Raw genomic sequence first — 14,782 nt, forward strand, 5'->3', positions numbered from 1 at the left:
TTTTAGCAATACTCAACAACTCAATCCTTCTGGAGTCCTCTAATGCCTGAGAGGTTCACACTTCCAGATATCTATCAACATCCATTGCTGCTGATTTTCACACACAAATAAATCAAAAGGGATTTCCCCAATGAAATCAATATTAAATCAATCCTTAAATTTGTCTATATCCCAGACGCAGGCCCCATTTTGTACAAACCGTAACGCTTTAGAAACGAACCAACAGCAACAGACTACTCCCAGTGGCCACACTTTATAATTCCATGTCACATTCCCATTCTGATATGTCTATCCATGGCCTCCTCTACTGTCAAAATTAATCCAAACTCAGGTTGGAGGAACAACACTTTATATACTGGCTGGGTAGCCTCCGACCTGATGGGATGAACATTGACTCCTCTAACTTCCATTAATGCACCTCTTCCCCTTCTTACCCCATCACTGACATATTTAATTGTTTGCCTGTTTTCCATGTCTCTCTGGTGCTTCCCCCCTACCTTTCTTTCTCCCAAGGACTCCTGTCCAATGATCCTTTCCCATCTCCAGCTCTGTATCACTTTCGCCAATCATCTTTCCAGCTCATAGCTTCATCCCACCACCTTCGGTCTTCTCCTATCATTTCACGTTTCACCCTCCCCCCCCCCCCCCACTTTCAAATCTCTTAGTATCATTCCTTTCAGTTAGTCCTGACGAAGGGTCTCAGCCTGAAGCGTCGACAGTTCTTCTCCTTATAGATACTGCCTGGCCTGCTGTGTTCCACCAGCATTTTGTGTGTGTTGTTTGAATTTCTAGCATCTGCAGATTTCCTCGTGAGTGTTATGTGTATAAATATAACTCCCAAACTATTGAGCTTGGGGGAAACAAGGCTTGGAGTCTTGAGGTGGTAAGGTATGAAAGTTCAGTTGAACCACAGAACAGGTGATGAGAGAGAGATACTTGTAATCCAGGGTAAATGTTGAGAGAAGGCAATTATGTCGTACTCCACAGGTTCCATGGTGGTAAAATGAGACCAACAGTCGCTGTAGATTTTATCTGTCATCCTTCCAAATCCACATACTAATTATCACCCTAAGTGACTTGTCATAATTGGTATCGTCTTAATGAATTACCACACCACACCCTGGCAATGGTTAACACATAAGTGGTCTCCACAGGATACCCCAAATCAGATCCACTCCTATGAATCAAATGAGGTGACAGCCACACATTCGATGTACGGTGAATCGATAATTAGCCCACCCTTGTGGGTAAAGGAAAGTTCCAAACAGTGACCCTTGGCCACTGGTTCCCTGGTTTCGATGCTTCCATTTTTCCTCCTTCGTCTCCGTCTGACTCTAAGTGTCTGTGTCCTCAGTTTAAATTAGCAAGCTGCACGCGATGTAAACAAGCTGCAAGTCAGACACATTTGCCTTCTTAATCTCTCTCTCTCTTAAAATGACAATCCACAGCAAACAAAACCTTGGGATTCATAACAATGGCCACTCCTCATTGTGATCTGACAGGTGTGCCAGTAGGTGGGATGACTGAGTGAATCCTTTCCCACATTCTCAGCAGGTGAACGGTCTTTCTCTAGTGTGAACTCGCTGGTGTCTCTGTAGGGTAGATAACTGAGTGAATCCCTTCCCACAGACTGAGCAGGTGAACGGCTTCTCCCCAGTGTGAACTCGCTGATGTACCAGTAGGGTAGATGACTCAGTGAATCCTTTCCCACAGACTGAGCAGGTGAATGGCTTCTCCCCAGTGTGAATTCGCTGGTGTCTCTGTAGGGTGGATGAGCGAGTGAATCTCTTCCCACATTCTGAGCAGGTGAACGCTCTCTCCCCGGTGTGAACTTGCTGGTGACTCTGTAGGTGGGATAACTGAGTGAATCCCTTCCCACATTCTGAGCAGGTGAACGGCCTCTCCCCAGTGTGAACTCGCAGGTGATTCTGTAGGTGGGATGTATGAGTGAATCCCTTCCCACAGACGGAGCAGGTGAACGGCTTCTCCCCAGTGTAAACTCGCTGGTGTCTCTGTAGGTTAGCTAACCGAGTGAATCCCTTCCCACAGACTGAGCAGGTGAACGGCCTCTCCCCAGTGTGAACTCGCTGATGACTCTGTAGGTGAGATGAATGAGTGAATCTCTTCCCACAGACTGAGCAGGTGAACGGCTTCTCCCCAGTGTGAACTCGTTGATGACTCCGTAAGTCAGATGACCAAGTGAATCCTTTCCCACAGACTGAGCAGGTGAATGGCCTCTCCCCAGTGTGAACTCGCTGATGACTCTGTAGGGTGGAAGAGTCAGCGTATCTCTTCCCACATTCTGAGCAGGTGAATGGCTTTTCCCCAGTGTGAACTCGCTGATGTTTCTGTAGGCTGGATAAATTAGTGAATCTCTTCGCACAGACTGAGCAGATGAACGGCTTCTCCCCAGTATGAACTTGCTGATGTACCAGTAGGGTAGATGACTGAGTGAATCCTTTCCCACAGACTGAGCAGGTGAATGGCTTCTCCCCATTGTGAACCCGCTGGTGAGCCATTAGATCAGATGACTGAGTGAATCCTTTCCCAGAAATTCAGCAGATGACCAGCCTCTGCCCAGTGTGGTGTGAACTGACTGGTGTGTCCACAGGTGGGATGACCGACTGAACCCCTTCTCACACACAGGACAGGTGAATGGCCTTGCCCAGTGTGAACTTGCTGATGTACCTTCAATTGGGATAACCGAGTGAATCTATTCCCACTGTCTGAGCAGGTGAAAGGCCTTTCTCCTGTGTAAATTATAGGAGTGCCAGTTGGTCAAATGACTGAGTGAATCCCTCCCCACAGTCTGAGCAGGAAGGGTGGTCAATTGGATCCCTTGCTCCACTTCTTAAATATCTCGACAGAGACAACAAAACTGGTGTGCCGTGTTTGAGCTTCCTGGAGACAAATTCCTTCTCATTTTTAACCTGTAAAAAGATTTACAAAATCCATCAATGGGTGCAGGACAACATTTCAGATGAGATTACTTGAGCTGCCAAGGTTTCATCTGGTATCACACTGTTACAGTGATGTTCAACCCAAGTTGGACAGAGAAATCATCTCCTGACTGGGCAGAGTGCTGGAACCTGGAATGACCATCAATTCCCTGATGCTCTTCCTGTCTCTATAAGAATGGGGCATTTCTGCCGTCTCCAATCTGTGACCTGGCTCAGTTTGACTCTCTCCATTGGTATTATTCCCTGTTCCTGCTGAGCTGCATGGGTGCCTGGCCCCACAGTAACTGAAACACTCTCACACAAATAGTTTTTCTTGACGTGCAGCTGGGATCTGCTTTTATGTATTATTAACTTAAAGTGCCACAGTTTTAACGCCATATAAAAAATTCCTGCTGAAATGACTGGTTGGTTCACACAGCTGTCAAAAGGGGTTAGAGTGAATTTTTGTATTATTTCAGGTTCTTGCCATAATCATAGAAAATTTCAACACAGAAGCAGGCCCTTTGGGCCATCTAGTTTGTGCTGAACTATTTAATCAGCCCACTCCCACACCTCTACCATCCAGGTACCAACACAAACCTCTTAAATGTTGAAATCGAGCTCGCATGCACCACTTGTGCTGGCTGCTCATTCCACAGCCGGATGTCCGTCTGTGAGAAGAAGTTTCCCCTCATGTTCCCCTTAACATTTCACCTTTCACCCTTAACCCATGGCCTCTGGTTGTTGTCCCACCCAATCTTCGTGGAAAAAGCCAGGTTGCATTAACACTATGTGTGCCTCCATATCACAATCAAATCTCCCCTCAATCTTCTGCATTCCAAGGAATAAAGTCCTGATTTGTTCAATCTTCACTTATAACCCAAGTTCTCCAGACATGGCAACATCCTTGTGAATTTTCTCTGAAATCTCTGAACTTCTTTTACATCTTCCCTGTAGGTAGTTGACCAAAACTGCACACAATACTCCAAATTAGGCCTCACCAATGTCTTCGAGAAGTCACCATAACATCCATCTATTGTTATCAGTAATTTGGTTCATGAAGGGCAATGGGCTGAAATCATTCATTCCATCCCTATCTACCTGTGATACCACTTTCAGTGAATTAAGGACTTGTATTCCCAGGTCCCTTTCTTCCACAACACTCTTCCGTGCCCGACCAATCACTGTGAAAGACCTCCCTTGGTAGGTCATACCAAACTGTAACAACTCACACTGGTCTGCATTAAATTCCATTTTCCATTCCTCAAACCATTTTCCCACCTGGTCCAGATCACACTGCAAGCCATGATAGTCTTCTCGCAGTCCGCTAAACCCCCAGTCTTGTTGTCATCCACAAATGTGTTGATCCAGTTAACCACACTATCACCCAGATTACTGATATAGATGACAAACAACAACAGATCCAGTACTGATCCCTATGGCAACCACTAGTCACAGGGCTCCAGTCAGAAAGGCAACCATCTGCTACCACACTCTGGCTTCTCCCAAAGACAGTGTCTCATCCAATTTACTGTCTCATCTTGAATGCTGAGTGACCGAACCTTCTTGACCAACCTCCTATATGAGACTTTGTCAAGTGCCTTGCTAAAGTCCATGTAGACAACATCCACTGCCTTGCCTTCATCCACTTCACTGATAACTTCCTCGAGAGACTCTAACAGATTGGCTAGAGCCATGCTGTCTATCCTTTATCAGTCCACACCTATCCAGATACTTACAGTATATACCTGGTTCCTGCACACACATTCCAATAAATTTCCCAGTTCTGATGTCAAGCTCACCAACGTATTATTTCCTAGTTCATTTTTACAGCCTTTCTTGAACAGCAGAACAACATTGTCTGTCCTCCAATCCTCCAGTACCTCACCTGTCACTGAGGATGATTTAAATATCTGTGCTAAGGCCCCAATAATTTCTGCACTTGTCCTCCGCAGGGTCCTAGTGAACAACTTGTCAGGCCCTGGGGATTGATCCACACTAATTTGCCTCAAACCCCTCCACCTCTGTAATCTGTACAGGGTCCATGAAGTTGATGCGGCTTTGCCTCACTTCTATAGACTCTGTGTTCATCTCTTGAGTAAATACGGATACAAAAAAAATCTTCCCAAGTCTATGCCATACTTTCATATGGATTACCATTCTGATCTTCCAGAGAATTAATTTTTTTCCCTTGCAATCTTTTTGCTCTCAACATATCTGCAGAATCCCTGAGGATTCTCCTTCACCTTGTCTGCTGGGGCAACCTCATGCCTTCTTTTATTTATTTTATAAGTGTTCACTTGAATTTCCTGTATATCATAAGTACCCCATTTGCTCCTATCTGCCTGTACCTGGTATGCACCTCCTTTTTATTGATCTGGGAGAGGAAAGCCAAAGGGGTGATAGATCTGCATGGTGGGAGGTGGGGGTAAGGAGGGTTAAACTAAAGTTGCAGGGGGAATGGGAGCCTGAATAACAGAACAGAGATTGGAGAGGTTGTGGAGACAGATGTTGTTCAGGCCTCAGACAAAGTCAGGAATGAAAAAGTTGAGCATGGTGCAGTGAATATGCTGAGCCCTGTATATTTCAATCCAAGGAGCAGTGTAGGAAAGGTGGATGTGTCCAGGACATGGGTAAACACCTGGAATCAACACTAGGATCTGGCAACTGTGGACTGGGACAGGCTGCTTTATGGCACAGGTGTGCTTGGTAAATGGGAGGCTTCAAAGCAAAATATTGAAAGTAGTAAGCGGGTATGTCAGAATAAAAGGTAAAGATAGAAACTGTAGGGAAACTCGGATTGCAAGAGATATTGAGACCCTGGTAAAGCACAAAATGGAATTGCACAACAGGGATAGGCAGTCAGTTTCTTATGGAGTATAAGAAATGCAAGAGAACGCATAAGAAATCAATCAGGATGGCTAAAAGATGGCATGAGGTTGCTGTCACAGAAAAGGTGAAGGATAATCCTCAGCGATTCTAGTGATAGATTAAGAGCAAAAGGATTTCGAGACACAAAGTTGGTCCTCTGGAAGACCGGAATGGCAATCCAGGAGTGGAACCAAAGCAGATGGGGGAGACATTAAATATTTTTCAAACTCAATTTACTCAGGAGATGGACAAAGGGTCTTTGGGAGTGTGGAAACTCGGCATTAACCATTTCAACCCTGGGGGGAAAAAACACTCCTCTGGCCACTCACACGCTCAATACCCCTCATCATTTTATACACCAAAAAATGTCTCTAAGTATAAACAAGGAAATTATACATTGCACAATCTACTTTCCATGATTCAGTACATTTACACAGACAGGTGTGTAAAAAGGTCCCAACGAATATCGGGGACAAACAGGCCCAATTCACCACAAACACAAACTGTTCCTGCTGCTATCATCCAGGAAACGGTATCACAGCAAAAGGAGCAACAGGCCCCGAGACATCATCTTCCACCAGCCCATCAGACTGATTAATTCATGCTGATACAATTGCATTTCAATGTTATATTACTGTCCTATGTACAAACTATCTATTATAAATCACTATAAATTACACATTGCCCATTTAGATGGAGATGTAAGGTAAATATTTCTACTCCTCATGTTTATGAAGTATGTATCTAATAAAGTCAATTCAATTCACCCTCTCCATTATCTGTTCTGTCACTCTGGCTCCCATTCCCCCTACAACTTATTTTAACCACATTTTATTTAACCCCCTCCCCTGCTCACTACCACTAGCAAGCCTTACCACTAGGATATTCGTCCCCTCTTGTTCTGTTCCTCTGACAAATCCCCCATCAGCCCTTTGACTTTCCTCTGCCAGGTAATTCCCCCCAACAGCTTCTAAAGTGGTCCACCTGTTGTTGTGGGGGATGGCCACTAGAGTACTCTGCGATGCCTATTTAACCTCATTCCCCTTCCTGACTCTCACCCAGTTTCCTGTGTCCTGCACCTTGGGAGTAAATCACCTCTCTTCATGTCATATCTATCACCCCCTCCAACTGCTGGATGATCTGGAATTCACCCATTTCAAGTTGCAGCTCATTGAAGTGCTGGGTTACAAGCTGCACATCTTGTAGGTGAGGGCATCAGGGACACTGGTGGTCTCCCCTCCTTCCCTCCAATACCCCTCTAATTTGTAGTAATCTCCCCTCTAATTTGTAATAACCAGTGTGCAGATATATCTTGCACTGTGCATTTTTTACCCAGTGACAAGACGTGCACAGTGAATTTTATATAGAGAGGTATTCATTTTAACATCTAGCAAATCACTGTCAATAGGAACTTTGATCTCCTCTGGGTTTGATCGAGTTCATCTGCACTCTCACACAACCTATGTAGCAGGCCTGGAACAGGAAATGGAGGATTTTCTCACCAAAGCTTTTGCACATTGTCCATATGTGGTTTCCTTGCTAAATTACACTTTAAAAAGTCAGATTTCCAAATATCACTCCACTTCTTCCCACTTGCAAATTCTCCAGCAACTTTTGCATCACCAAAATGCAAACAGGCATCACTAGTTTCTGTATTCTACATAAATATTCCCCCTGAACCCTCCCCCAATGACTGACGGTGGTGAACTCAGTGAATGAAATCCCAATGAATATGAAGGGAAGGGCAGTAGTCTGTCTCACTGGAGTCTGGCACATTTGTGATGTGAAAGCTACTTGTTGCCCAGGGCAAGGGTGTTTGATATCATTACGTACCCAGAGAGAATGGGACAAAACATGTTCTCACCGGTAGAAAAGTCCAGAACAAGAGGAGGTAGAGGAAGCAACACACACTAAATACTGGAGGAGGTCAGCAGGCCAGGCAGCATCTACGGAAAAGTGTGCTAATGCCGATTTTCTCAACTGGAGATGTAAAAGATTTTGTTCCCTTTCTCCGAGTTCCTAATCCTTACATTTAGATAGCTGGAGCTCAGCTCTGTCTGAGAGATCCATCGGTTCCCATTCCCTCATCAGCCGGAAGCTCCCCGGGGCCCGTGTACGGATCGTGGGGCTGAGAGAGAGGGAAGAGGGCATGACTGTCCCGGGGTTGCTGGTCACGGTGTCCGAAATTCAGAGGAATTATCCCGAAGTCGGTGTTTAAGATAAAAACTCGGAGAATCACTCTTACCTGCAGTCAACATTTTCAGATGCTTCTGTGTACTGCGCGCATGCGTGAAACTCAGGGACGGCCTCAGCCTGACGCCTGCGCATTTCATCAGCGCTTCAGCGCCGACGAAATTCTTAACTCATGGCCCTATGGGTAATCACGGTGCCATTAAAGATTTCTGTAAGCACTGGTTCAATGTCCATATCTCATTTTTTTTTATCTTGGGTATAGAAAAAATCTGCAGCTGTTTTAACGCAGAAAGCGGCTCCCATAAGCAATATACTCAATATCAACGTGTATCTAATGCCAAAGTAAAATGCAGATATAAAACACAGGAGTTTCTGCAGTTGCTGGAAATACAGAGACGCATACACACAAAACAATTCAGAGAGCAACTAAGCAGCGGAGTACACAGGCTAGGCATGCGGAAGGGGCTCTGCCTAAACGTTTTCTATTTATTCCTCTCCAAAATTTCTGCCAGATCTGTTGATTTCCACCTGTGTTTTGCAGAAATTAACCCCCTTTTTTTTCGATCAACCAGTTTCCAAATGCTTCTAATCTTTCACTTTTAACCACATCCTGCTGGTCTTATTCGTCCTCCTCCTCTGGACCCCATTTCTCCCTGGAGCCCCTGATTCAGGCTGGCAACTCTTTTGTTTCTGACTCTGCACCATCGAAGTTTCACTCGCTTGCCTGCTGTCAGACTTTAGAGGTGCATTGTGTTACGAGACCGCAGGTTCGTTTACTGTGAGTGTCGCTTTAAGTGCCTGAGTGAGGCGGGGCTGTGACGTCAGACACAAGCTGCGGCAGCCTGAGGGAGCGGGAGAGGGAGAGGGAGACAAGCTGTTGGAACTTCAGCGTGTGACTGCTATAGGCTGCAACTCTTCCATGCCCAAAAGGTACGGTTGATCTGATCATCGGCACGCAGTGCACAACGGATGTGTGACTGTCACTTCGTATCATCCATATGTGTGGATTTGCTGGAGTATCCTGTGGTTTTACTTTTGTTGGCCCTTACCTGGAATCGGGGTGTTCTGTGGTAATCACTTGAAGACGATATTCCTGTGACTGTCACCTGGTGATATTTCTAAGTGGATTTCGGAGCTAATCGACGGATAAGATCTTTGGCGACTGTTATTTCGTTTACCCAGCGTGGAATGTGTGTGGAATTCTTCGTAATTGCCTTCTCTCTACATTTTCGAGTGGATTTACAAATCTCTCCCCTCACTCACTTATTCCGTAGATTACTGAATTTTTCTAATTTACCATCTGAAGACTTTAAGTATTGTTTCCCAAGCTTGACAGTTTGGGAGCTATATATCCGCATTACACTGTTAAATTCTGTTTATTTCCTTTAATCTTTTATATTTGGAGTAGATACTGTTAGGTACCCCGTGACGGGTCAAAGAACCAGCAGAAATTGAAAACACCGTGGAGTCTGGTATTGCTGTAAACTAATGCTGTTTATTAGTAACTACGCGATACAGCAATATAAATGCAGATATATCAACCAGGTTAGCAATGATTATGTGTGTGTGTGTGTGTGTGTGTGGAAATAGGAAAGCCAAGCTTCTTCACGCCTCGGGGTGAATGGATACCGTCTGACGGTGATGAGTGAAGTTCGGTTCAGTTCGTGGGATTGAGTCGAGCAGTGATGGAGAGAGAGAAGGAGAGGTTTGTGTCTTCAGGTAAGCTGACGCCGTCGATAGCCCCGTCGTCCTCCGAAATCCTTTGGAAGTCACCGACTGTGACACTACAAACGGGACCGTTCTTCAGTGGTGGAGTTATTAACCCAGGCGAGGGATGGACACACGAATAACTCCCCACCGGTCACAGCCTTTTCACACTGCGAGAGCCACTGATCGATGTTCCGGATCGATCTTCCAAAGCCCAACTTTTTCTGTGGACACAACAAAGCTCATTCAGTGTCCAAAACCATGTGTCTGGAGGTCTATCAGCGGACCTCCTACTTATCTCACCGTGCTGACCCCCAGCTGTCCATCAAACAGTTCCTCCCTTCTCTCTCTGGAAGAAGCTGACAGTGTCCTTGTAAAAGTGTCAACAAGCTTGCAGAGAAACCATAACACCATCTCCGAGCAGTCAGTCTGTCTGTCTGTCTCTCTCTCTCTCTCTCTCTCTCTCTCTCTCTCTCTCGTGTTGAACATCTCCCTCTCTCTTTTCAAAAACACACTTCATAGGGGTAATTCAGGACCCCGTCACAATACTAATAAAGATAGTGGTTTTAACATCGAAACCAGACTCCGTTGGTGATCTGTTGCTGCTGGTATGTAACAATTACAACAACCCAGCTGTCTGAGGCACAGTCATTTAAAATTGGTGAAAATGACACAAAACGTTGAAAAGAGCGGGGAAGAAGGAATTTAACCAACTTCGTCCGGAGCCCTGAACAACGTCACAACCACAGTGAGCTCATCGTCTTGTTCAGCCCGGAGAAAATCATGCAGGGAATTCATGCAGGTGTATAAGATGATGAGAGGCATTGGTCGTGTGGATAGTCAGAGGCTTTTTCCCAGGGCAGAAACGGCTAACACGAGGAGGAATAGGTTTAATCTGCTTGGAAGTAGGGACAGGGGAGATGACAGAGCCAAGTTTTTTAAACAAAGGATGGTGTGTGAGTGAAATGCACTGCCAGCGATGGTGGTAGAGGCGAATACAATAGGGTCTTTTAAGATACTCTTAGATAGGTACATGGAGCTTATGAAAATAGGTGGCTATGCGGTAGGGTAATTCTAGACAGTTTCTAGAGTAAGTTACATGGCCGGTACAACATTGTGGGACAAAGTATCGGTAATATGTTGTAGTTTTCTGTGATTCTATGACATTCAAGGGAAATCTCCTATCCCACGGAGTGGTGACTAGTTGCAACCTGTCATCTCAGTGAGGGTGAGAGGGGAACGTCAGGGATAGATTTTCATATACTGATATGGAACAGAAACATGGGCAGGGACCAGCTGGGCTGAGTGGCCCCTCAAGAGAGACACGGGATTTGATACAGACTGAATTGTCTTTCACAGATCCACAATATTAAACACCAGTCTAGTTTAAGGCTAACATCAGCAGAACAGACTCGTCCAATGCTCAGTGACCAGGGTTCAGTCCTGGGTGCGATGAGCAGCCGCAAGAACTGCAGAATCTGACAGTAACAGTCCCTCATGAACCTGCAGCTGCCTTCAGTCACCGTGATGGTGAAACATTTAACACGGAGCTGATTTGAACTTCCTCCCTGATGTGAAGTTGCTGGTGCTACAGCAGCTGGGATGATTGAGTAAAACTCTTTGCTCACTCCGGACAGAAATGTGGCCTCTATTTATTGTGAACTCACCGGAGCATCACAAGGTGGGTTAACTGAATGAGTCTCTTCACACACACGGAGCAGGTGAACGGCCGCTTCCCAGAGCGAAGCTGTTGGTGTATCTGCGATGGCCGACTGAATCCCTTCCAAAATGAGAGCCAGAATGACGTCACAGTGCTATCAACGTCATTGCGATGTATCCAATCAGATGACGGGCATGGATAATGTTTGGGCTCTCCTTGCAGCAAGAGGGAGCGTTGACTTCTCCGCCATCTCCGCCTCCACATTCAAGGATCGGCGGCATTCAAGCGCTGGTGAACTGACAGATACAGCGGCACTAACGAGCTGTTGTGTTTGTGATTCCCATGCACAAATCCTTTGTCTTTTCTAAACTGTTAAAAGTTTACAAACCACGTCAGAGGGTGCAGGACAACATTTCCACTCAGATTATTTACTTTCCATGGTGCCTTCTGAGAAAAACACTGTCACAACTCAAAACAACTTGGGGGGACAAGACTTCATCTTCTAACTGGCCAAAGTTCCGGCATCAGGCAGAACATCAAACTCTCCGCTTCCCTCTCTATATCAAAATGGATCATTCCTCCCCTTCATCAGTCTGTGACTTGGCTCAGTCTGTCCGTCTCCTTCGCATTCTGAGCATGCGCCACACACCTACTGAGATCACATTTTATTTACACGGCTGTGACTACAGACTTTCTGATTATTATGTCCCTCCCGGCATTTGACGGTGGTAAACTCAGAGTCAGCAATGGTATTGACCCTCAGGAGTAGGTGATTCGGCTTTTTCGTTGGAGATCGATAAACTGCCGGTAGTGTGTGTCTGGATGAGTGGATCGTTTTCAGACTGGAAGGAGGTAGCGTTTGGAGTACCCCAGAGATCAGTCCCTGACCACAGTTGTTCACAGTTTAATGTCCTGGCGGAGGCAGCGAGATGTGAGATGTCCCAGTCTGCTGGTGACGCAGAAAGAGTGGAGTTGGGGGAGGGGAGGCTATTCACATGCAATTTCGTAGCTTTGCAATCAGTACATAGTGCACTGTGGGGCTGCAGTGGCGGGTTCCAATCTGCTAATTAGATTTGCTGACCACACTGCATTGATCGGCCGAATCCCAAATAATAACGAGGCAGTGTATAGAGAAGAAGTCATCACCCCGACAGAGTGGGGTCAAGAAAACAATCTCTCCCTCATTGTGACAAAAACACAGGTGCTGGTTGTGGATTACAGGAGGAATGGAGACAGGGACCAAATTCAACATTTCCAAGTCTGTTATTGACACAAAATGCACATTTTATTATTGATCATGACGCAATGTATTTTATATATTGTTGATGACATAAAACATATTTATAGATTGTTACTGACAGAGAATCGTATAACTCGTGTTCCGTGTGTTATCTGAATGTACTTGCCTGTGATGCTGCCACAAGTCAGTGTTTCTCTGTACCTGTACCTTCCCGTACGTGTGCACTTGGCAATAAATTCAACAGGACCTGAGAAATCTCAGTGAGATTTGATTAGTGATGATCATCTTGGCAGCTCGGTAGGTCGAATGTATGCGACAGTACACTGTTAAATGCAAAACCCTGAACAGTGTTGATGATTAGAGGGATCTTAGACTCCAAGTTCATCGCTCCCTGAAAGAGACTGCACAGATTGATCGGGTGGTTAAGAAGGCAAATGACATGGTTGTCTTTATTAGTTGAAGCATTGAGCTCAAAAGTCAGGAAGTTGTGTTGCGGCTGTTACGAGCCTGCGGTCGTACTGTGACTGTTTCTTTAAGAGCGCCGGCGTGAGGAGGCGGGGCTATGACGTCAGTCACAGGCTGACAGCGCTGACTGTGGATTGAACCATAAGAGAGAGAGAGAGCGATCTGCAGACAGGCAGTCGGCCAGTCTAAAGAGAGAGAGAGAGACTGGAAAAGCTGATCGCTTCAGTTAGACGCAGCTGAGGCTTGGAACTCTCCTCTGCCCACAAGAGTGGGTTGATCATCGGTACACGGAACCACAACGAATGTGTGTGGCTGTCACTTCGTATAATCCATAGGAGTGGGTTTTGGAATATCTTGTGTTAACCCTTGCCTGGGTATGTTGTGTGGTAACCCCTGGAAGACGGTATTCCTGTGACAGGTCACTTTCGCCGATAACTCGTATGTGGACGGATTCAACGGATAAGAACTTCGTCGACGGTTATTTTGAAGTAACGGCCTTTTCTCTACGTTTCACCATGGATTACAAATATCTCTCCCCCATCATTTATTCCGTGGATTACTGAACTTTCCTACTTTTCCATCTCAAGACTCTGAGCTTTGTTCCCTCAGGCTCGATAGTCTGGGAGTTATATTTACACATCTATAACACTGCTAACTTTTCTTTATTTCGTTAAATTACTATGTTATAAGTAGATACTAATAAAGAGAATGGGTTTAACATCAAAACCAGACTCCAGTGTGAACTCTGTTGCTGGTGGTTCGTTTCTACAACGTCACAGTTCGTAACACAGTTTTATAAAACTAGTTAGACCACATCTGGAGTGTTTCATACAGTTCTGGTCGCCCCCATTCTCGGAAGGATGTCGAGGCTTTGGAGAGGGCGCAGAAGAGGTTTACCAGGACACTTTTGTAAATGGTTCTATTACCGGTATCTATAACTTGTTGATTGATTCTAGACAAGACTTCTTTGATAAAATAAAAAGAGCTTGGGAGGATGACCTAAATTGTCAGATTTCTGATGATAGATGGAATCGAATTCTTAAACGGGTTAATAAATCATCTTTCTGTGCTCGTCATTCTCTTCTACAAGTTAGTGTGGTTCATAGAGCTTACGATTCTGAACAGAAGCTCTCCAGTTTTTACCCGAATGTTTCTCCACTTTGTAATAAATGCAACACGGCTGATGCCTCTTTAATTTATATGATTTGGTTTGGCCCTACAATTGAAAAGTTTTGGTGGGAAGTATTCCATACCTTTTCACAACTTTTTTGGGTCCAATTTGACCCAAATCCCCCTTACTGCCTTGCTTGGTATACCTATCTTTTTAACTAAAATTTTTTTTCGATCAAATTGACTCTCTTATTTCTTCCTTTATTTGGAACAATAAGAGACCACGAATTAATAAGTATAATTTACAAAGATCTGCAAAAGATGGTGAACTTGCACTTCCTAATTTAAGACTGTATTATTGGGCTGTGAATATTAGACAATTATGATTTTGGTTATATTGGCTTGATATTAAAACAAAAATCATTATGAGTTGATTTGGAATTAAAAGCTGTTAAACAATTTCATTTAACTTCAATATTAGCAGCTCCATTACCTTTACAGCTCTCCAAAATTCCAAATTTAAATCGTTACCCGGTTATTAAACTATTCTTATCGATTTGGGTTTAGTTTCGTTATTTTTTTAAATTTGAAACAATT

The 14,782-nt window shown here is 44.8% G+C and overlaps 1 pseudogene; it reads right to left on the bottom strand.

Annotated features, from left to right (window-relative positions):
* Positions 1-651: 651 nt before the first annotated feature.
* On the bottom strand, positions 652-2,522 carry LOC132389458 (zinc finger protein 235-like; annotated as a pseudogene).
* Positions 2,523-14,782: the final 12,260 nt, after the last annotated feature.

The sequence above is a fragment of the Hypanus sabinus genome, unplaced genomic scaffold (genome assembly GCF_030144855.1).
Source record: "Hypanus sabinus isolate sHypSab1 unplaced genomic scaffold, sHypSab1.hap1 scaffold_578, whole genome shotgun sequence".
Taxonomy (NCBI): domain Eukaryota; kingdom Metazoa; phylum Chordata; class Chondrichthyes; order Myliobatiformes; family Dasyatidae; genus Hypanus; species Hypanus sabinus.